The following is a 26,395-nucleotide window of genomic DNA, read 5'->3' as shown; positions in this document are numbered from 1 at the left end:
CCATCCCAAACTCGCTCATCCATGTCTTTTATGGATTAGTGACAGGAGGGAAGTTGGGGCTACTTCCCCAGGATAGAAGGGTGAGGCATTCACACGTGGTATCAACAAAATTCCAAGCTTCCAGGAATAGGAATTTCTCCAACTTTAGACAAGGCAGAGACCCCAAAAAGAATTGGAGGAGTACTCAGGCCACGTTTCTAAAGGCAAATAGAGAAGCCTCTCCTGATTAGGAGGGGACAAAGTCCATTTGACAAAAGGCCACTGCAGCCAGGTTGAAGAGGTTTGCGGAGGTATCGGGCAGTCGTTGCGAAGATCCGTGGGTGGTTTCTACAGTCCGTTTTACCCATTTTTGGACCTTCCAAGATGTGCCCCCACAGGACTCGTTAGTTCTAACAAAAAGTCCAACTTCACAGCAGAAAGCGGAAGCTCTGCAGAAATATCTTCACCTTCTTGTAGTACAACAGGCAGTTTTACTGGTCCCTCCCAATTGGAGGAGTACTCAGGCCACGTTTCTAAAGGCAAATAGAGAAGCCTCTCCTGATTAGGAGGGGACAAAGTCCATTTGACAAAAGGCCACTGCAGCCAGGTTGAAGAGGTTTGCGGAGGTATCGGGCAGTCGTTGCGAAGATCCGTGGGTGGTTTCTACAGTCCGTTTTACCCATTTTTGGACCTTCCAAGATGTGCCCCCACAGGACTCGTTAGTTCTAACAAAAAGTCCAACTTCACAGCAGAAAGCGGAAGCTCTGCAGAAATATCTTCACCTTCTTGTAGTACAACAGGCAGTTTTACTGGTCCCTCCCTCCGAGAGATTCATGGGATTCTATTCTCCTCTCTTCCTCATCCCCAAGAAGAGTGGAGAGTGGAGACCAGTGGTGGATCTGAAGAGGTTAAATCGTTTCATACAGCTCGACTCGTTCAAGATGGAATCCTTGCAGACGATCATCCAGATGGTCCAACCAGGAGACTGGATGGTATAGGTAGACTCGCAAGATGCTTATTTCCATGTTCCCGTGTTACCAGCGTTCCAAAGATTTTTGAGAGTGGCAATAGGCTCAACACATCTCCAGTTTCAATGCCTGCCTTTTGGCCTATGCACATCACCAAGGATATTCTCAAAAGTTCTAATTTCAGCCCTGGCACCTTCGAGTCTTTCACTTTTTGGATGACATTCTACTGCTAGCGTCCGATCAAGCCCAGCTACGGGACCACAAGGAGATTCTTCTGAGGACTCTGAGAGAGTTTGGGTGGTTAGTAAATACAGAGAAGAGCCTCCTAACCCCAACTCAGGTGATGATTTACCTGGGTGCTCTATTCAACACCAAGGCTGGTGTGAAGGTGAAGGCGATTGTTCAGAAGATGGTCCATGTCAGATCTCTCTCCCACCTGTCAGCCTCGAATTGCTTGAGTTTAATCGGGACCATGGCGGCTTGCCTTCCAATGTTACCTTGGGCTCATTGGCATCTGAGGACTTTTCAATGGGGTTTTTTGACGCAGTGGAGGAAGAAGTCCCTATGTCAGAGAATATCAATTTCAGCTTCTATAAACAGAAGTCTCCTCTGGGGGTCGAAGGAAGACCTCATTTCAAAGCCTCGGCTCCTGCAATGCCCTTCCTGGACCATTCTTACCACCGACGCAAGTTCGAAAGGGTGGGGAGCACACTGAGATCACCTGGCAGTGCAAGGGAAATGGGACGTAGTAGTCTCCAACGTCTTAGAGCTGCGAGCAGTGTACTTAGCTCTGCTGAGTCTAAAAGAACATCTACGGCAGAAACAAGTGCTAGTGCGGCTAGACAACAGAGCAGCAGTTTAATATATATAACGGCAGGGGTGAACGCACAGCATCACATTATTAAAGGAAGTAGAGCCCATTATGTTATGGGCGGAAAGAAATTTGTTGGATTTAAAGGCAGTTTACCTTCCGGGCCGTTTGAATCAGCAGGCGGATCGCCTATCACGTTGTTTTCCAGACAGCAACGAGTGGGCAGTGCACCCATCAGACTTCAGTTGGATCATGAGTCTGCAGAAGCCACCAGAAATAGATCTCTTTGCTTCTCCAATGAATGCAAAGAGATTTCCATCCCGTCTGCCTCATCCCCGTGCAGAAGCAGTAGATGCCCTCTCGAGTCCGTGGCGATGCGAGACCGCATATGCATTTCCCCCCAGACCCTTGATCGCAAAGTTTTTAATCAGATTATCAATGGAGCCAGTCAGAGTGATAGCTATTCTGCCGTACTGGCCGAAGAGGCCGTGGTTCCCTTGGGCAGTGAACCTCAGCGTATGCCCTGCCGTTCAAGATCCCAGTGTTCCCGCAGCTTCTCTCACAGGGGAAATTGGTGCACCCAGCTCCTCACAAACTGAATCTACAGCTTTGGATCTTGAGCGGCAGAATTTCCAGTCATTAGGATTCTCAGTGGGGGTGATTTCTACTCTCCTAAAGGCTAGGAAACCTTCCACGAACTTTATCTATTCTAAAATATGGAATACATTTAAAACATTTGCAGAAAGTAAGCAGTGGGACCCCACCACTCCGTCCACCTCAGTAGTTTTGGAGTTTCTGCACAATGGTTTAGATCTGCGGCTCAGTTTAACCAGTAGAGACCCGCGCTATAGCCAAATGACGGCTACAGCGTGGACCTCCTTTGCTGGGACGACATCTATTGACGTCGTCCCGTGCACGAGGAGCCTGAGGGGCGCACGCGGCGCGCTCTGTGATCAGCGAGTCTACAAGACTCGCCTGATCACGGATCCGAGCAAGGGGTCGATCCCGACCCCTTACCACGTGATCAGCTGTCAGCCAATGACAGCTGATCATGTGATACAACGGAGCCGGTAATCGGCTATTTTTCTACCTCGCGCTGACAGCGCGAGGAGAAAAAAAAAAGCCGATCATCGGTGGCCGTGATTGGGACATCAGTCCCGATCACGGCCAGCTTACCAGTACCCACCTGCCCCCTGCCAGTGCCACCTCTGTAATAAAAAAAGGGGCCCTCCATCAGTGCCACCCAGCAGTGCCCATAGTGCCACCCAGCAGTGCCCACAGTGCCACACATCAGTGCCCACCGTGCCACACATCAGTGCCCACAGTGCCACCCATCAGTGCCCACAATCTGCCTCAACAACGGTGCTGCACCCCAGTGCCACATATCCGTGCCCATCAGTGTCATCTACCAGTGCCCATCAGTGCCACACATCAGTGCCCAGCAATGCCACCTATCAGAGCCACCTATCAGTGCCACCTATCAGTGTCCATCAGACCCATCTATCAGTGGTACCTATTAGTGCCACCCATCCGTGCCATCTTATCTGTGCCCATCTTTGCCCATCAGTGCCGCCTTATCTGTGCCCATCAGTACTGCCTTATCTGTGCCTATCGGTGCCACTTTATCTGTGCCTATCGGTGCCACTTTATCTGTGCCTATTAGTGTCGCCTTAACTATGCCTATCAGTGCCCACCAGTGCCGCCTCATCAGTGCACTTCAATGAAGGAGAAAAATGACCTGTTTGCAAAATTTTATAACAAACTATTAAACATGATTTTTTTATTTTTTTGCATCTTTTTTTGTTTGTTTAGCAAAAAATAAAACTCCCAGCTGTAATTAAATACCACCAAAAGAAAGCTCTATTTGTGGGAAAAAAATGATAAAAATTCCATTTGGGTACGGTGTTGTATGACCGCGCAATTGTCATTCAAAGTGCATCAGTGCTGAAAGCTGAAAATTGGTCTGGGCAGGAGGTGGGTTTAAGTGCCCAGTAAGCAAGTGGTTAAAGTGGTGCTCAGGCCAAAATTACACTTTTTAAATAAAAATACCCCTATAATACACAAGCTTAATGTATTCAGTAAAGTTGGTCTGTAAACTAAGGTCTGTTTTGTTAGGTCATTACAGCATTTTGAAAGTTTATAAACTAGCAGCAGACTGTGGCCATCTTAAGTGTGGGCATCTGAAGCCAGACCGTATTTCTTCCTGGATTTCAGCCTTGCAGATCTCGCACATGCTCAATGCTGCACAAGCAGTGTAATAAGTTTCAGGTCAGGTTTCCATGGCAACGGCAGTGTTAGAGGAAGTTGCCACCCATATCTATGCAAACCCCTCCTCCCTCCAGGAACCAGTAAATATACTGCATGTACAAGAAATATTATTCAAGAAACACACACACACACACTATATATATATCGTGTTCTGTACATATATACACACACACACATATCTACACTCAGCTGATACTTTTTTCTGTACAGCTTTTCATTTAACCACTTCAGGACCGCCGTATTGCCAATGTACGTCAACACAATGGCACAGGCAGGCACAATCACGTAGATGTACGTGCCTGCCTTCCAGCGGGTGGGGGGTCAGATCGGACCCCCTCCCGTTGGATACGACGGTCCGGTTCGCTCCAGGAGCGCTCCGTGATGAGGGGATGGCCGTTGGTTTTCGGCCACCCCCTCTGGATCGCTCCTGGCCAATGAGAAGCTTCCTCCCACTGTGTATTGTTTACACAGGAAGGAGGAAGTGATGTCATTCTCCTCGGGGCGGTCTTTTTGACCGGACTACGAGGAGAAGACTAATAGTAAGTGTGCACCAACACTACACTGACATGTAGGTACACACAGGCACACAAACCCCCCCCCCCCCCCGATCCCCCCCCCCCCCGATCGCCCCCCGATCGCCCCCCCTCCCCCCCCAGTCACAGTGTCACTGATTGCATTGATCATTTCTTTACTGATCAATGCATTCAGTGTCAGTTGTGACAGTAAAAACTGTCAGGACAGTTAGTGTTAGGTCCAGGGTAGCCCCCTATCACCCCCCAATAAAGATTTAACCCCCTGATTGCCCCTAGAGTTAACCCTTTCACCCCCTTTTGCCAATGTCACTAAGCGATCATTTTTCTGATCGCTGCATGTGTCGCTAGGTAGCTAGTTATTTTTTTAGGTTCACCGCCAGGTTTTTATATCGCTAGGTACCGCGATATACTACCCAATAATGGTTTTAACCCCCTGATTGCCGCTAGTTAACCCTTTCACCCCCTTTTGCCAGTGTCACTAAGCGATCGTTTTTCTGATCGCTGCATTAGTGTCGCTACAGTCGCTAGGTAGCTAGTTATTTTTTTAGGTTCACCGCCAGGTTTTTATAGCGCTAGGTACCCCGATATACTACCCAATAATGGTTTTAACCCCCTGATTGCCGCTAGTTAACCCTTTCACCCCCTTTTGCCAGTGTCACTAAGCGATCATTTTTCTGATCGCTGCATCAGTGTCGCTAGTGTCGCTAGGTAGCTAGTTATTTTTTTAGGTTCACCGCCAGGTTTTTATATCGCTAGGTACCCCGATATACTACCCAATAATGGTTTTAACCCCCTGATTTCCGCTAGTTAACCCTTTCACCCCTTTTGCCAGTGTCACTAAGCGATCGTTTTTCTGATCGCTGCATTAGTGTCGCTACAGTCGCTAGGTAGCTAGTTATTTTTTTAGGTTCACCGCCAGGTTTTTATAGCGCTAGGTACCCCGATATACTACCCAATAATGGTTTTAACCCCCTGATTGCCGCTAGTTAACCCTTTCACCCCCTTTTGCCAGTGTCACTAAGCGATAATTTTTCTGATCGCTGCATCAGTGTCGCTAGTGTCGCTAGGTAGCTAGTTATTTTTTTAGGTTCACCGCCAGGTTTTTATAGCGCTAGATACCCCGATATACTACCCAATAATGGTTTTAACCCCCTGATTGCTGCTAGTTAACCCTTTCACCCCCTTTCACCAGCGATCACAGTATAAGTGTCACTGGTGACGCTGGTTAGCCAGTTAGTTATTTAGGTTCCCCGTCAGGTTTTTATATAGCGCCAGGGACCCCCATATACTACCTAATAAAAATTTTAACCCCCTGATTGCCCCTAGTTAACCCTTTCACCACTGATCACCGTATAAGTGTTACGGGTGACTCTGGTTAGTTTGTTTTTTATAGCATCAGGGCACCCACCATTTATTACCCAATAAAGGTTTAACCCCCTGATCACCCGGCGGGTGATATCAATTAGGTTTTAGGGTCAGGGTCTGCGTCGCCCCAGGCAGCGCTAGTTTAGTGCCAGTACCGCTAACACCCACACGCAAAGCATACACCTCCCGTAGTGCTATAGAATCTGAACAGATCAATATCTGATCTGATCAGATCTATACTAGCGTCCCCAGCAGTTTAGGGTTCCAAAAAAACGCATTGTTAGCGGGATCAGCCCAGATACCTGCTAGCACCTGCGTTTTGCCCCTCTGCCCAGCCCACCCAAGTGCAGTATCGATCGATCACTGTCACTTACAAAACACTAAACACATAACTGCAGCGATCGCAGAGTCAGGCATGATCCCTGCCATCGCTAACAGGTTTTTTGGTAGCATTTTATATTTAAATCCGGAAGGCAGTGCTTGGTTTTCGGGGTCCCGTACGTGGCTAGGCTCCCAAAAAGTCCCCCACATGTGGTATTCCCGTACTCGGGAGAAGCAGCAGAATTTATTTTGGGGTGTAATTTGACTTCTGCCCATAGCATGTGTGAGCAATATATCATTTAGTGACAACTTTGTGCAAAAAAAAAAAAGTTTGTAATATTCCCGCAACTTTTGGCAAAATATAAAATATTCCATGGACTCAACATGCCTCTCAGTAAATAGCTTGGGGTGTCTACTTTCCAAAATGGGGTCATTTGGGGGGGTTTTGTGCTATTTTGGCATTTTATGGCCTTCGAAACTGTGATAGGTAGTGAGGAGTTAAATCAAAAATTTGCACCCTTAGAAATCCTGAAGGTGGTGATTGGTTTTCGGGGTGCCGTGCGCGACTAGACTCCCAAAAAGTCCCACACATGTGGTATCCCCGTACTCAGGAGAAGCAGCAGAATGTATTTTGGGGTGTCATTTCACATATGCCCATAGCATGTGTGAGCAATATATCATTTAGTGACAACTTTGTGCAAAAAAAAAAAAAGTTTGTAATATTCCCGCAACTTGTGGCAAAATATAAAATATTCCATGGACTCAACATGCCTCTCAGTAAATAGCTTGGGGTGTCTACTTTCCAAAATGGGGTCATTTTGGGGGGTTTTGTGCTATTTTGGCATTTTATGGCCTTCGAAACTGTGATAGGTAGTGAGGAGTTAAATCAAAAATTTGCACCCTTAGAAATCCTGAAGGTGGTGATTGGTTTTCGGGGTGCCGTGCGCGACTAGACTCCCAAAAAGTCCCACACATGTGGTATCCCCATACTCGGGAGAAGTAGCGGAATATATTTTGGGGTGCAATTCCACATATAACCATGGCATGTGTGAGCAATATATCATTTAGTGACAACTTATTGTAAAAAATTTTGTTTTTTTGTCATTATTCAATCCCTTAGGACAAAAAAAAAAAATATTCAATGGGCTCAACATACCCATCAGCAATTTCCTTGGGGTGTCTACTTTCCAAAATGGGGTCATTTGGGGGGGATTTGTACTGCCCTGCCATTTTAGCACCTCAAGAAATGAGATAGGCAGTCATAAATTAAAAGCTGTGTAAATTCCAGAAAATGTACTCTAGTTTGTAGACGCTATAACTTTTGCGCAAACCAAAAAATATACGCTTATTGACATTTTTTTTACTAAAGACATGTGGCTGAAAAAATTTTGCCCTCAATGTATGACTAAAATTTAGTTTATTCGATTTTTCTTATAACAAAAAGAAGAAAATATCTTTTTTTTTCAAAATTTTCGCTCTTTTTCCATTTATATCGCAAAAAAAAAAAAATCGCAGAGGCAATCAAATACCATCAAAAGAAAGCTCTATTTGTGGGAAGAAAAGGACGCAAATTTTGTTTGGGTGCAATATTGCATGACCGCGCAATTACCAGTTAAAGCAGCGCAGTGCGAAATTGCAAAAAGACCTCTGGTCCTTAAGGTGTTTATTGGTCCGGAGCTGAAGTGGTTAAAAATAAAAAAAAAATAATAAAAAAAATAATAATGTCAGCAACACAATTCATTTATGCATCTAGACGTATTGAAGACGACTTTATGAAGTTCAAACTGTGCATATTAATTTTGAAAAATTGTGCTTGTGTTAGGCCCCTTTCACACGGGATGGATCAGTAATGATCCGCCCCGTGATGATCCGCTTGCTCAGCGGGGATCACTCTGTTGTCCCCGCTGAGCCGGAGGATAACAGGGCGGTCCCAGTACACTGTGCATGGACCGCCCTGTCAGCTCTCCGCTCTCCTCTATGGGGGATCGTCTGTCCGTGTTCATCCGATCCGCTCTGCAGATGGATAGAAAAATAGGATTTTCCTCCGTTTGCAGAATCGGACAATTGCGGAGGCGGACGATATCGGGTGTTTGCGGATGTTCATCCGCCGACTCCCGCTATCCCATAGGAATGCATGTATGTCCGTACTTCATCCGCAAACGGATGGATGAAATACGCACATAATGTCCGCATGTGTGAATGGGGCCTTAGATGGGATGGTGGGAGTATTTAAAAACACAACTTATTTACAACTATTTGCACAAACAACTTTCTCTATGTTACATAGATAATCGGGTTAAAAATAAGAAAATATTCCCCCAGCACATCGCATCACCCCCCTCCCCGTAAAATCGCATCGCCCCAGCACATTGCATCACAACGCCCCCAGCACATCGAATCGCATCTCCCCCAACACTTCTCATCGCATCGCCCAAAGCACATTGCATCACCCCGGCACATCAAATCGCATTAGAACATCGAATCGCGTCGCCCCCAACAGATCGCATCAAATCGCATCACCCAAGCACATCGCATTGAATCGCCCCAGCACATTAAATCGCATCTCTCCCAGAACATCAAATCGCAACACCCAAGCACATCGCATTGCATCTCCCCCAGAACATCGAATCGCATCACCCCCAGCACATTGCATCACCCCCAACACTTCGAATTGTATCAGTACATCGAATCGCATCACCCCAGCACATCTCATCACCCCAGCAAATCGAATCGCATCTCCCCCATCACATTGCATCTCCCCCAGCACATTGCATCACCCCCAGCGCATCGAAATGCCCAAAGCACATCGAATCGCATCTCCCCACAACATTGAATCGCATCTCCCCCAGCACATTGAATCGCCCCCAGCAAATTGCATCGCCCAAAGCACATTGCATCACCCCAACACATCAAATCGCATCAGAACATCGAATCGCGCCGCCCCAAAACATCGCATCGAATCACATCACCCAAGCACATCGCATTGAATCGCCCCAGCACATCGAATCGCATCTCCCCCAGAACATCGAATCACATCACCCCAGCACATTGCATCACCCCCAACTCTTCGAATTGCATCATCACATCGAATCGCATCGCCCCAGCACATCGCATCGCCCCAGCAAATCGAATCGCATCTCCCAGCACATCGAATCGCCCCAGCACATCAAATCGCATCACCAATCGCATCGAATCGCAACACCCAAGCACATCGCATTGAATCGCCCCAGCACATCGAATTGCATCTCACCCAGAACATTGAATCGCATCACCCCAGCACATTGTATCACCCCCCAACACTTCGAATTGCATCAGCACATCGAATCGCATAGCCCCAGCACATCTCATCGCCCCCAGCACATCACATCTCCCCAGCAAATCGATTCGCATCTCCCCCAGCACATTGCATCTCCCCAGCACATCGAATCGCCCCAGCGCATCAAATCGCCCAAAGCACATTGCATCACCCCCAACACATCGAATCACATCAGCACATCAAATCGCTTTGCCCCACCACATCGCATCGAAACACATCACCCAAGCACATCACATCGCCCCAGCACATCGAATCGCATCTCCCCAGAACATCGAATCGCATAACCCCCAGCACATTGCATCACCCCAGCACATCGATTCGCCCCCAGCACATTGCATCACCCCCAAAACATCGAATCGCATCAGCACATCGAATCGCTTCACCCCAACACATCGAATCCCATCGCCCAATCGCATCGCATCGCGTCTCCCCAGAACATCGACTCTCCCCAAAGCACATTGCACCACCCGCAACACATCGAAACGCATCGCCCACAGCACATCACATCAAATCACATCGCCCCAGCATATTACATCACATTGCCCCCAGCACATAGAATCGCATCTCCCCCAGCACAAAGAAACGCATCTCCCCCAGCACATCGAATCGCAACTCCCCCAGCACATTGAATCACCCCCAGCACAACGCATCGCCCAAAGCACATTGCATCACCCCCAACACATCGAATCGCATCAGCACATCGAATCGCTTCACCCCAACACCTCAAATCCCATTGCCCAATCGCATCACATCTCCCCAGAACATCGAATCGCCCCCAGCACATCACATCGAATCGCATCACCCCAGCACATCGCATCGCCCCCCAGCACTTGGCATCACATCGAATTGCATCTCCCCCAGCACATCGAATCACATCTCCCCAGCACATCGAATCACCCCCAGCACATCGCATTTCCCAAAGTACATTGCATCACCCGCAACACATCGAATCGCATTGCCCCAGCACATCACATCAAATCGCATCGCCCCAGCACATCGCATCGCCCCCAGCACATCGCACCACATTGCTCCCAGCACATAGGATCGCATCTCCCCCAGCACATCGAATCGCATCACCCTCAGCACATCGAATTGCATCTCCCCAGCACATCGAATCACATCTCCCACGAACATCGAATCACCCCCAGCACATCGCATCGCCCAAAGCACATTGCATCACCCCAACACATCTAATTGCATCAGCACATCAAATCGCTTCACCCCAACACCTAGAATCCCATTGCCCAGAAGGAAGAAAGAAATTACTGCAGATCCAGAACTTCCGATTGCCTTTTATATTGTTTCACAAAGATAACACCAAAGACACCAAACTATGGTCATGTGGACGCATTTCACACATACATCTTGTGCTCATTCCAGTCATCTGCAACGAGATATTGGTAACATTAAAAAACACAAGGAGGATGATATGGGGCTTTAGGCCCCAATTATTGCATTAACAACCTTTAAAACACACTGCACTCAATTGTAATATTGACAAGCTAGGCATTTTAAAACAATAAAATGCTTTCCTGGCTTCTAAAAAAATAAAGCATTCAGCAGTAAAAAATATACATAATTTTCACATTATGGTTCTAATGCTAACTAATAACCGCACTAAAGCCTAACAAAAAAATTAAAATAAATCAATGATGTCCATTGTGTCTGAATACTGCTCTGTTGGGACCACAAAGAGCTGGAAACCAATGGGAAATCAATCACAATGCATTCTATGCTGTGCCAGGCTGGGCATGAATCAGCAGCAAAGGGCAAATCAATGGCATTGTATACAAACAATGCTACCGTGGGCTTGGGAGGGGGTCCTGTCGAAAGCCTAGCTGCAACAAATGGGCAGCAAGAAATCTATGTGCATTGCATCTGAACACTGCTCTGTTGGGACCACAGGGAGCCTGAAACGGGAAATCAGTCGCAATACATTCTATGCTGCGCCAGACTGGGTATGAATCAGCAGCAAAGGCCGAATTAATGGCATTGTATAAAACCAATGCTACAGTGGGCTTGATTGTGCAACACATCATTTGCATTTCATATAACTGGCTCCCCTAGAGCAGCCAATCACTATCTGCATTGCTTATGAATGCTGCTTTGTTAGGACCACAAAAAGCATATGCGCAAGGTGAAATCATTTGCAATGCATTCTACACTGCTCCAAGTTGGGCATATAAATGTGTAGTGGAGGGGAATTAATGGCATTGTAAACAAACAATGCTTCAGTGGGCTTGATTGCACAACACATCATTTGAATTTCATATAAACCAAAGGTCGGCTCTAGTAGAGCAGCAATTTACTATTTACATTGCCTATGAAATGTGCTCTGTTGGGACCACAGAGCATATGCGCAAGGGGAAATCACTGGCAATGCATTCTACACTGCTCCAAGGTGGGCATACTAATGAGCAGCAAACGGGTAGTTAACAGCATTATATACAAACAATGCTACAGTGGGCTTGGGAGGGGGTCCTGTCTAAATCCTGCTCTAGCAAATGGGCAGCAAGTGATATCTACGTGCATTGTGCCTGAACCCTACTCTGTTTTTGCTTGCTACTGGCTACACTATACATGGACATTAATGAATAGTTTTCATTGAAAACTTTCATATGGTTTAAATTATGGACGTTTAAACCTATTTGTGTGGGAATGGCATGTGTCATACCTTTTCCCCTATGGGGAGAAGACATCTTGACCCAGTCCCTAAAGTCTGAACCAAGAATAGGGCACGTTGATTTTGGCCTGGCCAAAGTTTGTTGGCTGTAGTATGGTGCCCTCATACTCTAACTAAGAAAAGCTAAGAACCATTCCAAGATCAAAACACCGAATTCCCAGGAAGAAAGGATAAACAGTTAGAATAGGATCTGCCATTCACTTCATAGGCCATAACCAAACATTTGGACTGCCTGCCATGTTGCCCTAGAAGCAGTTGGAAGAGAGAGAGAGAGAGAGACTGAATCAGATCTAGCCCGGCCTTCTCAGAGGAATGAGCACTCTTCCGCCAGTCCAGCACAAACTGAGATTGACCCAGTCCCTCAGCCCTCTACTTCAGAACAACCTAGCAACCAGACTAGAGGCTTAATTATAGCTTACAATTGAAATGTAAGATGGTCTTCCAACAGCCACCCTTTACTTTCAGAGAGCGGGGGCTCTCTGTAGACTTTCCCAAGAGGGATCAGACTGAAATCCCTGCTCTCTTTCTTATTCCTAACTCCATCCAGCAATATTTTTGGGTCCACAAAATTCAGTGGGTAAACCCAAGCAATGAGTTCTGATTAAAGCTCATAACTCAGGCAGTTGATTGAGCTATATACTTTTTCATTCCTAACGCAGTCAAGCAATATTTTTGGGTCCACAAAATTCAGTGATGAACCCAAGCAATGAGTTATGATTAAAGCTCATAACTCTGACACTGCTTCTATAGCATGTTAGACAATTTATTTTATCATCCTTAACCACTTAAGGACAGCTGCATGGCAATGTACGTCGGTGCAGTGGCACCAACAGGCACAAGGGCAGCACAGTGGTGTAGTGGTTAGCACTCTCACCTAGCAGTAAGAAGGGTCACTGGTTCAAATCCCAACCACAACACTACCTGCCTGGAGTTTGCATGTTCTCCCTGTGCCTGTGTGGGTTTCCTCTGGGTACTCCGGTTTCCTCCCACAATCCAAAGACATGCAGGTAGGTTAATTGGCCTCTGTTCAAAATTGGCCCTAGTATATGCATAGGGACCTTGGATTGTGGGCTCCTTGAGTGTAGGGACCAATGTGAGTGTGCAATGTACAGGAATAGGGACAATTGTAGACACTCACTCAGGTTGAACTGGATGGACTGGTGTCTTTTTTCAACCTAAATAACTATGAAACTATGAAAGCACGTACATGTACGTGCTTGCCTTCCAGCGGGTGGGGGGTCCGATCGGGAGGGGATGGCCGTTGGTTTCTGGCCATCCCCTCTCGATCGCTCCTGGCGAATGAGAAGCTTCCCCCGCTGTGTATAGTAAACACAGGCAGGGAGGAAGTGATGTCATTCTCCTCGGGGCGGTCTTATTGACCGGACTACGAGGAGAACAGTGAAAGTAAGTGTGCACCAACACTACACTGACATGTAGGCACACATAGACACACAAACCCCCCCTCCCCCTCCCAGTCACAGTGTCACTGATTGCAGTGATCATTTATTTATTGATCACTGCATTTAGTGTCAGTTGTGACAGTAAAAGCTGTCAGGGCAGTTAATGTTAGGTCCAGGGTAGCCCCCTACCCCCCCAATACGGTGATCGCTGGTGAAAGGGTTAACTAGGGGCAATCAGGGGGTTAAAACCGTTATTGGGTAGAATATCGGGGTACCTAGCGATATAAAATCCTGGCGGTGAACCTAAAAAAATAACTAGCTACTTAGCGGCACCAGTGACACTAATGCAGCGATCAAAAAAACGATTGCTTAGTGACACTGGCAAAAGGGGGTGAAAGGGTTAACTCTAGGGGCAATCAGGGGGTTAAACCTTTATTGTGCAAAAGTCTGCCACCCCTACCCATTCTTTTTTTCCCCCATCATTTAGGAAGAGGGGAGGGTTTTTCCTAACTCGTAATCCCCTAGGGGAGATCTTAGTTTCTATGTATTTTTCTAGAAAGAACCTATCCCACCATTGTGAGTTGGTCATGTGGATGGTCCTTTCTAGTTGTTTAAATTTTCCACAAAGAGTGTGGCGGATTCTTCCATTGAGATTAACTACAATGGAAAAATCCAAAGGTGATAGGTGAGAATATAGTTGATCAAGTGTGGTGTATCTATGGTGTGTAATGGCTGAAATGATATCCATTATTAACAAGAACTACAACACCACCACCAAAACATAACAAAAAATAAATAAATGATATGTATAAGTGTATACGTAGACAACAGTAGTAATATTATTTGATATGCAGCACAACGGTTCCACATATATAGTACACAACAAGTAAAGGCGCAAAAATCAAGTCCCAGGAAAGTGCATTTCGTTCCTTGGATAGGAATTCAACATACAGGGCTGCCACCGCAGGGAGCTGAAACCAGGCTCCTAGACTGTTACAGAGATATAAAAGAAGAAGAAGGGGGCGCCTCTGGGTGTAGATTTTTTTAAAAGCAATTTATTCACAAGTCTAAAACAGAGAGATTTTGCACTCACATTTTCCATAAAATAAATGGACATGTAGAATAAGAGGGGTCATCTGATTTGTCCGTCACTTCTTCAGATGACCCCTCTTATTCTACATGCCCATTTATTTTATGGAAAATGTGAGTGCAAAATCTCTCTGTTTTAGACTTGTGAATAAATTGCTTTAAAAAAAATCTACACCCAGAGGCGCCCCCTTCTTCTTCTTCTTTTATATCTCCGTAACAGTGTAGGAGCCTGGTTTCAGCTCCCTGCGGTGGCAGCCCTGTATGTTGAATTCCTATCCAAGGAACGAAAGGCACTTTCCTGGGACTTGATAACCAAAAGATCTCATATGTACTATCATCTTATATAACTTTATACAGACAGCCTCTTTGAGTATATTATTATGTGATTTTTGCGCCTTTACTTGTTGTGTAGTTAGCTACATAGGTGGATATAGCGGTGTGTGCTGGGTTCAGAGCACGCAGACAGCACGCACAATCTCCTACAACTGACTGCAAGCTCTATTTAAAAAGAGCAAGATAGTTAGCTACATAGGTGGATATAGCGGTGTATGCTGGGTTCAGAGCACGCACAATCTCCTACAACTGACTGCAAGCTCTATTTAAAAAAGAGTAAGATAGTTAGCTACATAGGTGGATATAGCGGTGTATGCTGGGTTCAGAGCACGCAGACAGCACGCACAATCTCCTACAACTGACTGCAAGCTCTATTTAAAAAGAGCAAGATAGTTAGCTACATAGGTGGATATAGCGGTGTATGCTGGGTTCAGAGCACGCAGACAGCACGCACAATCTCCTACAACTGACTGCAAGCTCTATTTAAAAAGAGCAAGATAGTTAGCTACATAGGTGGATATAGCGGTGTATGCTGGGTTCAGAGCACGCAGACAGCACACACAATCTCCTACAACTGACTGCAAGCTCTATTTAAAAAGAGCAAGATAGTTAGTTATATGGGTGGATATAGCGGTGTATACTGGGTTCAGAGCACGCAGACAGCACGCAGAATCTCCTACAACTGATAGCAAGCTCTATTAAAAAAGAGAAATATAGCTAGCTATATAGGTGGATATAATGGTGTATACTGCGGTCAGGGCACGCAGACAACAGCCACTACAGAAGGCAAGAACGCAAAATCGGCCGATAACGATCGGTGTATACTGTGCTTAAGGTACACAGAACACCCACTAACTCCTACAGACGCTAACATACTACACAAGGCCGCCGCGCTGGCGGCCTTGTATAGTGTGGGGCATGTACTACACAGCCTGAGCTATGATTGGCCACAGGCATCCTGCCTGTGGCCAATCATGGCTCTCCTCGCTGCCGGCGCTGTGATTGGTCAAGCATGAGGGGTCACAGTGCATGCTTGGTGCACGAATTTGGCGCGAACGGCCCACACCGTTCGGAATTTGCTTAACGGGTGAACAGCCGATGTTCGACTCGAACACGAAGCTCATCCCTAGTGAGGGGTGGGTCTGTGGGGGGGCAGCATAGTACATTACACAGGGGGGGGGGGGGGAATAGCACAGTACATTACATGGTTGGCACAACACATTACATGGTGGATACATGGATACAGCACATTTAATGGTGGGCAAAGCACAGCAAATTACATAGTGGGCACAGCACGTTACATGGTTGGCACTGCCCAATACAGCACATTACAAGGTAGGCACAGCACATGACATGGTTGGCACAGCACTTGACATGGTTGGTACTGCACAACACAGATAATGCACAAAGTGGGCATAGGACTTAATATGGTGGGCACAGCACATGACATGGCGGGCACAGCTAAGCACATTACATGGTGGGCACTGCACATTAAAAGTGAGCACTGCACAGCGCATTATATGGTGGGCACAACATATTATATGTTGGGTACTGCACATGGCATAGTGGGCACTGCACAGCACATGACAAGGTGGGCACTGCATGACACCACATGACATGGTGAGCCCTGCACAACACAGCACATTGCATGGTGGTCACAACACAGCACATGCACAAGGTGGGCACAGGACCTTATATGGTGGTCACAGCACATGGCATGGCGGACACAGCTGAGCACATTACATAGTGAGAACTCCCCATTACAAGTGGGCACTGCACTGCAATTTACATGGTGGGCACTGTACATAACATGGTGGGCACTGCATGACACATCACATTACATTACATTGTGGGCACTGCACGGCACAGCACATTACATGGTGGGCACAACACATTACATGGTGGGCACTGCATGGCATAGCACATTTCATGGTGGGCAATGCAACTGCACATTACATGTTAGGAATGGCATATTACATGGTGGGCACTGCTGAACAGCACAGCACATTACACAGTGGGCACAACACACTACATTCTGAGCACAACACATGGCAGGGTGGGCACAGAACAGCACATGACAAGGTGGGAACTGCACATGATGTGGTGGGCACTGCATGGAACAGCACATTACATGGTGGGATCACTGCATGGCACAGCACATGACATGGTGGACACGGCAAATTATATAGTGGGCAGTGCAAGGCGCAGCATATGACATGGTGGGCACTGAATGGCACAGCATATGACATGGTGGACATTGCACATGACATGGTGGGCACTGGGTGGCACATCACATGACATGGTGGGCACTGCATATTACATGGCAGGCCCTGCATGGCACAGTACATGACATGGCGGGCACTGCATGGTACATCACATGACATGGCGGGCACAGCACATTACATGGTGGGAACAGCACATGACATGGTGGGCACTGCAAGGCACATCATGACATAGTGGGTACTGCAAGGCATAGCACAACATAGTGGGCACTGCAAATCACATGAAGAGCAATGAAATGCACAGCACATTATATGGAGGGCACTGCAATGTACAGCACATGGCATGGTGGGCACTGCACATTACATTGTGAGCACTGCAATGCACAGCAAATTACATACTGGGCACAGCACATTACATGGGGGCACTGCAATGCACATGACACGGTGGGCACAGCATGACAAGGTGGGCACTGCACATGACAAGGTGGGCAGTGCACATGACATGGTGGGCACTGCACATTACATAGTGGGCACTGCATTGCACAGCACATGACATGGTGGGAACTGGGTACAAGAGAGCACATGACATGGGGGGAATCAGCAGTGTATCCCCTAGCACAATAATTACACAACACCTCCCTAACAAATTTACTAACCTTATGTCAACAGCATGGGAGATGTCCTTCCTCCCGGGCTCCTGCTGGTTAGGCCAACATTAGCGCCCCTTCCCCAGACAGCTCCCAAACACAGAGGATCTGTGTGAGTGTAACTAGTGATGGGAAGTCCGGATCTTTAAAGTGAATCGGTTCATTTCGAACTGCTCACTGAAATGAACCGATTCAATGAATCGATTCTTCGGTTCACTTGCTGAGTCTACTGACAAGCAAGTGAACCGAAGCTCTGATTCAACTACATTAAATGATTAACCACTTCCCACCCGGCCAATGCACATATACGGCCGGGTGGGAGCCGTCTACTCCTGATAGGACGTTCAGGAACGTCCATCAGGAGGAGCGGGATCATGCGCGCGCGTGCCCGCGCAGCGGCGCAATCCCGATGCGCCCGTGTCACCGAGACACGGCGCATCTCAGATCGGCAGGAGGGCTCTGTGATTGGCCCTCCTGATCACATGACGGCCGTGTCCAATCACGGCCGTCATGTGATGTAAACAAACAGCCGGTTGCTAGGCAATCGGCTCCTCCTCTCCTCACACAGAAGTCATCGCTGAGGAGAGGAGAGCAGATTGCTGCAGCCGGCTGATGATCAGTGAGTATGAGCTGTTTTTTACAGCTTTTTACTCACTGATCTTCAGTCTAGTGTAAACACACAACACACCACACAGTGTAAACACAGTCCCCACATATGTCCCCATAACACACATGTCCCCAAAACATACATGTCCCCAAAAAATAAAAACACATGTCCCTAATAATAAAAACATGTCCCCCACATATGTCCCACTAAAATCACTTGTCCCAATGATTATGTGCACACATATGTACGTGATCACCTGCACATCATTTGCGTACATATGTCCGTGATCACACAAACCAATTATTATACACTTAACGGAATTTTTTTTACCAAAAACATGTAGCAGAATACATTTTGGCTTAAATTTATGACAAAATTTGATTTTATTGGATTTCTTTTAAAATAGAAAAAAGAAAATATTGTTTTTTTTCCAAATTTCCGCTTTTTTGCGCTTATATCACAAAAAATAAACAACGGTGTCGTGAATAAATACCACCAAAATAAAGCTCTATTTGTGCGAACAAAATGATAAAAATTTCATTTGGGTACAGTGTAGCATGACCGCGCAATTGTCACTGAAAGCGCTAGAGCGATGAAAGCTGAAAATTGGGCTGGGAAGGAAGGGGGCGAAAGTGCCCTGTATTGTAGTGGTTAAAATCAGAAGAGTGATTCACACAGAAGGTTGGCAGGTCCTGGGGACGTTTACTTTGATTTAGTTGATTGGTGCAGAGCACAAGCCTATTGTTGTCACATTAGCTCAGTGTCATGAATTTTGGTGATACACAAACAGTTGTGTTAGGCTGGGTTCACACTTGTGCAATGCGGAAACCCTGCGATTCCACTACGGGTTCCTGCATCGCACCCGACTCGCACGACAGTTTACAATGACATATGCAAACTGCTGGGGAATGTCATACAATGTTAATGACACCCCCATTTCAGCTCACATGTCGCACTGCAAAAGTGTCAGTTTGGACATGAATCGGATTGCATGGGTGCCAATGCGATACGATTCTGGTGCGGACCAAAAAAAGGGTCCTGTGCGAGTTTAGTCCAGATGTGATACGATTTCAGCCATACTATCTGTATGGCTGAAATCGCATTGCACGGGCATTGCCTGAGATTTGCACTGCAGTGCAAATTGCATGCGATTTTGCACAATGCAGCAGTGTGAACTGGCCCTGAGCCTAGGTTTCCGCAAATTTGATGGATAGCAATGTTAACTGTGAAGTTGCCCCAGAATGCAGTTCACATGCACACAAACCCCACTTTTCATTTAGGCTCTGTTTCCACTTGTGCAACTTGTCCTGTGACTTTGGAATGCAAAGTTGCATGACAAGAAGTACCCGATTTCCAATGAGTACCATTCATATCTGTGCGACTTCAAGTCACAGCAACTTCAAAATAGTCCCTGCACTACTTTGGTCCCATTTTAATGTGACTCGAGGTCCCTAAACCTCCAGAATACACAGGCATTGCTTCAAGTCGCGGCAGAATCGTGCAACTTTCAGGCTTTTTAGGCTAACGCAGCCTGAAAGTTGCACAATTCTGCCGCAATTTTGATGCGACTTTAAAGCAATGCCTGTGTATTCCGGAGGTCTATGGATCTCAAGTTGCATCAAAGTGGGACCAAAGTAGTGCAGGGACTACTTTGAAGTTGCACAGATATGAATAATACTCATTGGAATTCATAGCGTTCAAAGTCGCAGGACAAGTTGTACAAGTGGAAATGGAGCCTAAATGAAAAGTGGGTTTTTGTGCATGTGAACTGCATTCTGATGGGACAACTTCACAGTTAACATTGATAGCCATCAGATTTGCCCGTAGCCTTTACAGCCCATGCGCAGTAATGATGATCAGATTTTACTACCACTATCATGGGCGAAGTACCCCTGGTAGTAAAATTCAATCGTTAAGGCTATTTTTACACTTGTGCGACTTGAAAGTCAAGTGCTTTTGCCATGATTTTTGCCATGACTTGAAGCAATGTCTGTGTAATCTTGAGGTCTCTGCCACAAGTCGCATCAAAGTCGGACAAAAGTAGTACAAAAACTACTTTTAAGTCGCACAGATATGAACTAAACTCGTAGGAAATCACGGGTTATGACTTGTCATGTGACTTTGCAGTCTCAAGTCGCAGGACAAGTCGCACGAGTGTGAAAGGGCCTTAGGCTGTCCGTACCACCTTATCACTGCTGCTACCTCATTGGTTTAGGGTATTGTTTTACTGGTGGTGACTTGTGGTTCTTTCAGTGTACTGGGTTCTAAAAACTGATATGATTCTTTAACTCGGTAACTTGTATGATTCTTTAACTTGGTAACTTGTATGATTCTTTAACTCGGTAACTTGTATGATTATTTAACTCGGTGTACTGTGTACTCCTGACTCTTGTTTTAAGTTTGTATCCAGTTCCTGAGTGTCACTGTGCTGTGAGTCAGCTGATTGGTTGCAGGGAGGGGCCGAGGTCTCTCACTCTAGGATCATATTACCAGGCCTGCTCTACTGTGTACTGAGTGCATAGTGAACTGTTTCAAACGAATCAGTTCACTCAGATGAATCGATTCATCCAGTTCACTGAAAAGAATCGATTCAAAAGAACGATTCGTTCATGAACTGGACATCACTAAGTGTAAAAGATCTTGTGACAGGAGTCAGACATCTGCAGAGACAAGCCTTGGCTGCAGTGACTAACACTTGTCTCCTCCATGTGTGCAGTGCACAGAGGGCTCCTCTTCTTTCAAGAAGGCACACCGATATTGATAAGCCACTGGCATGGGCCTATATCGAGGGAGGGGCCTGGAGCTGCAGCTCCACAAGCCCCTATGTTAATCCGGCCCTGTATGTTTGCAAGGGTAATGGTTCGGCCTGCGTAGGAGCCTTTTAGAAAGAGGAACCTGCCTTCTTTATCGGATTGCATGTCGGTGTACTGGAATGGACAATTTTTGTGTATCAGAATGGCCACACCTTTTGTTTTGGCTAATGGGTTCGTAGCATGGTATACTATAGGGAAATGGCGACTAAACAGTTTAGGAATGGCATTAGAGCGGAAGTGAGTTTCTTGAAGGAATACGATATTGGCTTTGTGTTTCTGCATCTTAAGGAGGGTTTGGGAGCGTTTTTCCGGGGTATTCAAGCCTTTGACATTCAGTGATATAATTTTTGCAGTTAGACTGGTGGCCAGCTTGGTGGCACTATTATGCTTGAGTGGCATGGCTGATACAAGTAGCTAGATTTACTTAGGTAGGATAGGTGTCAAATAGGGGAGTCTGACTCAGGAGCAGAATTGTGGTTTTGGAGGTAACGCTAAAAGGCTCTCAAGAGCCTATTGGAGGGGGTTCTAGTAAAAAATCGCAGGTATGGGGATGGGGGAACGAGGTGGGTTAAGGGGAGTGTCTCGTGTATCGGTGGTGTCTCTCACCCCTTGATAGGAGGGAGGGAGATACTGCGTGGGTTATACCGATGAAAGTCAGTGGTATACTATGTAATCGTGTTAATGAAAGTGTGGTTACGACCGCTGTGTGGGAGGTGACCGGTCTATTGAGAAGATAGATATTCGTTAACTACCAAATATGTCGATTCTGTCCGTCCCACCCTCAGCCCAAACAAAATGTTTCCGTATAGAGGCGAGGATGTGGCTCTAATAGCCTTAGCATATTAAAAAAAAGCCTACAGCTCCTGGTATTCCCATGCGGTGTACTATCCAGGTACTAACCAGGTTCGACCCTGCTTAGCATCCGAGATCAGATGAGATCGGGCGCATTCAGGGTGATTTACAGTAAGCGATCTTTCTGGCCACTCTCAACCCTCTTGACAAACGCCAACATATTCACCTTGGCAAACAACCAGCAAAATGAAACAGGTCGTCGACGCCAACAACGTATTAAAAAAAAGCCTACGGCACCTGGAATTCCCATGCGGAATCCCACCCAGGTACTAAACAGGCCCGACCCTGCTTAGCATCCAAAATCAGATGAGATCGGGCAAATTCAGGCTGATTTGGTCGTAGGCGATCTTTCTGGCCACTCTCAACCCTCTTGACAAATGCCAAGATGGTCACCTCGGCAAACAAGCAGAAAAATAAAACAGGTCATCGACGCCAACAACATATTAAAAAAAAGAATACGGCACCTGGTATTCCCTGGCGGTTTCCCATCCAGGTGCTAACCATGTCACCCTGAATGTCCCTAGACCTAAGTGCAGCGTTTGATACAGTAGATCACAATACTCTACTCGTCTGCCTCACAGAAGTAGCCGGAGTCCAAGACATAGATCTCCAATGGTTCGCGTCCTTGCTAGGAAATCGGTCACAGACAGTGAAACTAGTAAAATTCCTCTCCGAAACTCAGGCAGTCACCTGCGGAGTCCCTCAAGGCTCTCCTTTGTCACCCGTTCTCTTCAACATTTACATTCGCCCACTCCTTCAAATCATCAGATGCTCAGATCTCTGCTTCCACTCTTACGCTGACGACACGCAACTTTATTTCCGGATCAATGGAAAAAAAGATCACCAACAACAACTTGAAAACTGCCTCAAATCAATAGAGGACTGGATGACCACTAACTCCCTCCAGCTGAACGAATCAAAGACAGAGCTTCTTATCTTACACCCAAATCATAAGCCTGAAACCAAAACCTCCTGGTCTCCACCAACCGTCTTTGGGCAGACTATCTCCCCAAAGACCAAAGCGAAGAGTCTCGGGGTTATTTTAGACGCACAAATGTCAATGGATGCGCATATAGGAGCAGTAGTCAGTGGATCTCACCATCTGCTGTGCATGCTTCGCAGACTCATCCCTTTTATCCCAAAGAATGACAAAGCAGTGGTAGTTGGAACAATCATTAATTCACCACTGGACTACGCAAATTTGCTTTACATAGGATTACCACAATATCAACTTGCGCGATTACAACTGATCCAAAACACGGCGGCAAGGCTGATAACAGGAAAAAAAAACCTGGGAATCCATCTCTCCTTCGCTGAGGAGCTTACATTGGCTATCCATAAAAAATCGGATCACGTTCAAGACCCTTTGCCTCACCCACAAATGCGTGCATAGAGAAGCTCCGCAATACCTAATGGAGAAAATAAATCATTACACACCAAACCGCAGTCTTAAATCCAAGGGGGATCGGAGATTCGCTGTCCAAGGGCCTCGGCTATGGAATGCTCTACCAATCAACATCTGCCTGGAAGAAAATCACCTGGCTTTTAGGAAAAACCTCAAGACCTTCCTCTTTTAGCAGATGATCAATGCTCACCACAGCGCCTAGAGGTGATTCAGTTCGCATTGTGCACTATACAAGTATTTCATTGATTCATTCATTTGTTCATTCCCAGGCGGTCTCCCATCCAGGTACTAACTAGGCCTGACCGTGCTTAGCATTCAAGATCAGACAAAATCGGGTGCATTCAGGGTGATGTGGCCATAGGCTATTTTGCTGGCCACTCTCAACCCTCTTGACAAATGCCAAGATGGTCATCAAACAAGCAGAAAAATAAAACAAGTCATTGACGCCAACAACATAATAAAAAAAAGCCTACAGCACCTGGTATTCCCAAGCGCTCTCCCATCAAGGTATTAACCAGGCCCAACCTTGCTTAGCATCCGAGATGAGGCATATTCCAGGTGATGGGGCTGTAGGATCTTGTTGGCCCCTCACAACCCTCTTGACAAACGCCAAGATGGTCACCTCGGCAAACAAGCAGTAAAATAAAACAGGTCATCGATGCCAACAACATATAAAAAAAAGCCCACGGCACCTGGTATTCTCCAGCAGTCTCCGATCCAGGTACTAACCAGGCACGTCCCTGCTTAGCATCCACAATCAGACGAGATCGGACGCATTCAGGGTGATGTAGCTGTAGGCCATCTTGCTGGTCACTCTAAACCCTCTTGACAAACGCCAAGATGGTCACCTCAGCAAACAAGCAGAAAAATAAAACAGGTCGCCAAAAACATATTTAAAAAAAGCCTACGGCACCTGGTCTTCCCAGACGGTCTCCCATTCAGGTACTAACCCTGCTTAGCAATCGATATCAGATGAGATTCAGGGTGATGTGGCCATAGGGGTTCTTGCGGCCACTCTCAACCCTCTTGACAAACACCAAGATGGTCACCTCGGCAAACAAGCAGAAAAATAAACAGGTCGTCGATGCCAACATATTAAAAAAAAGCCTACGGCACCAAGTATTCCCAGGCGGTCTCCCATCCAGGTACTAACCAGTCCAGAACCTGCTTAGCATCCGAGATTGGGCGCATTCAGAGAGATTTAGCCATATGCCATCTTGCTGGTCACTGCAAACCCTGTTGACAAATGCCAAGATGGTCAACTCAGCAAACAAGCTGAAAATTAAAACAGGTTGTCGACGCCAACAACATATTAAAAATTAGCCTACGGCACCTGGTATTGCCAGGCAGTCTCCCATCCTGGTACTAACCAGGCCTGACCCTGCTTTGCATCCAAGATCAGATGGTATCGGGCGCATTCAGGGTGATGTGGCCGTAGGGGATCTTGCTGGCAACTCTCAACCCTCTTGACAAATGCCAAGATGGTCACAAACAATCAAAAAAGAAACAGGTCGTCGACGCCACCAACATATTAAAAAAAAGCCTACGGTACCTTGTATTGTTAGGCGGTCTCCCATCCAGGTAACAACCCCGCCCGACCCTGCTTAGCATCCAAGATCAGACAAGCTTGGGCACATTCACGGTAATGTGGCCATTGGGATCTTGCTAGCCACTCTCAACCCTCTTGACAAACGCCAAGATGGTCACCTCAGCAAACAAGCAGAAAAATAAAACAGGTCGCCAAAAACATATTTAAAAAAAGCCTACGGCACCTGGTCTTCCCAGACGGTCTCCCATTCAGGTACTAACCCTGCTTAGCAATCGATATCAGATGAGATTCAGGGTGATGTGGCCATAGGGGTTCTTGCGGCCACTCTCAACCCTCTTGACAAACACCAAGATGGTCACCTCGGCAAACAAGCAGAAAAATAAACAGGTCGTCGATGCCAACATATTAAAAAAAAGCCTACGGCACCAAGTATTCCCAGGCGGTCTCCCATCCAGGTACTAACCAGTCCAGAACCTGCTTAGCATCCGAGATTGGGCGCATTCAGAGAGATTTAGCCACATGCCATCTTGCTGGTCACTGCAAACCCTGTTGACAAATGCCAAGATGGTCAACTCAGCAAACAAGCTGAAAATTAAAACAGGTTGTCGACGCCAACAACATATTAAAAATTAGCCTACGGCACCTGGTATTGCCAGGCAGTCTCCCATCCTGGTACTAACCAGGCCTGACCCTGCTTTGCATCCAAGATCAGATGGTATCGGGCGCATTCAGGGTGATGTGGCCGTAGGGGATCTTGCTGGCAACTCTCAACCCTCTTGACAAATGCCAAGATGGTCACAAACAATCAAAAAAGAAACAGGTCGTCGACGCCACCAACATATTAAAAAAAAGCCTACGGTACCTTGTATTGTTAGGCGGTCTCCCATCCAGGTAACAACCCCGCCCGACCCTGCTTAGCATCCAAGATCAGACAAGCTTGGGCACATTCACGGTAATGTGGCCATTGGGATCTTGCTAGCCACTCTCAACCCTCTTGACAAACACAAAGATGGTCACCTCGGCAAACAAGCAAAAAAATAAAATAGGTCGTTGATGTTAACAACATATTTAAAAAAAGCCTACGGCATCTGGTATTACCAGGTGGTCTCCCATCCAGGTACTAACCAAGCCGGACCTTGCTTAGCATCCGAGATCAGATGAGATTGGGTGCATTCAGGGTGATGTTGCCATAGGCAATCTTACTGTCCACTCTCAGTCCTCTTGACAAACGGCA

General features: G+C 46.6%; 5 pseudogenes; all 5 read right to left on the bottom strand.

Annotated features, from left to right (window-relative positions):
- Positions 1-22,206: 22,206 nt before the first annotated feature.
- Positions 22,207-22,324, bottom strand: LOC143958492 (5S ribosomal RNA; annotated as a pseudogene).
- A 108-nt stretch (positions 22,325-22,432) lies between these two features.
- On the bottom strand, positions 22,433-22,551 carry LOC143958565 (5S ribosomal RNA; annotated as a pseudogene).
- A 2,382-nt stretch (positions 22,552-24,933) lies between these two features.
- Positions 24,934-25,052, bottom strand: LOC143958520 (5S ribosomal RNA; annotated as a pseudogene).
- A 740-nt stretch (positions 25,053-25,792) lies between these two features.
- Positions 25,793-25,911, bottom strand: LOC143958519 (5S ribosomal RNA; annotated as a pseudogene).
- A 326-nt stretch (positions 25,912-26,237) lies between these two features.
- On the bottom strand, positions 26,238-26,356 carry LOC143958604 (5S ribosomal RNA; annotated as a pseudogene).
- Between the last annotated feature and the right edge of the window lie 39 nt (positions 26,357-26,395).

Source organism: Lithobates pipiens, unplaced genomic scaffold (assembly GCF_037356315.1).
Source record: "Lithobates pipiens isolate NorthernLeopardFrog02 unplaced genomic scaffold, aLitPip1_a1.2 Scaffold_61, whole genome shotgun sequence".
NCBI lineage: Eukaryota > Metazoa > Chordata > Amphibia > Anura > Ranidae > Lithobates > Lithobates pipiens.
This window is presented reverse-complemented; position numbering and strand designations above follow the sequence as displayed.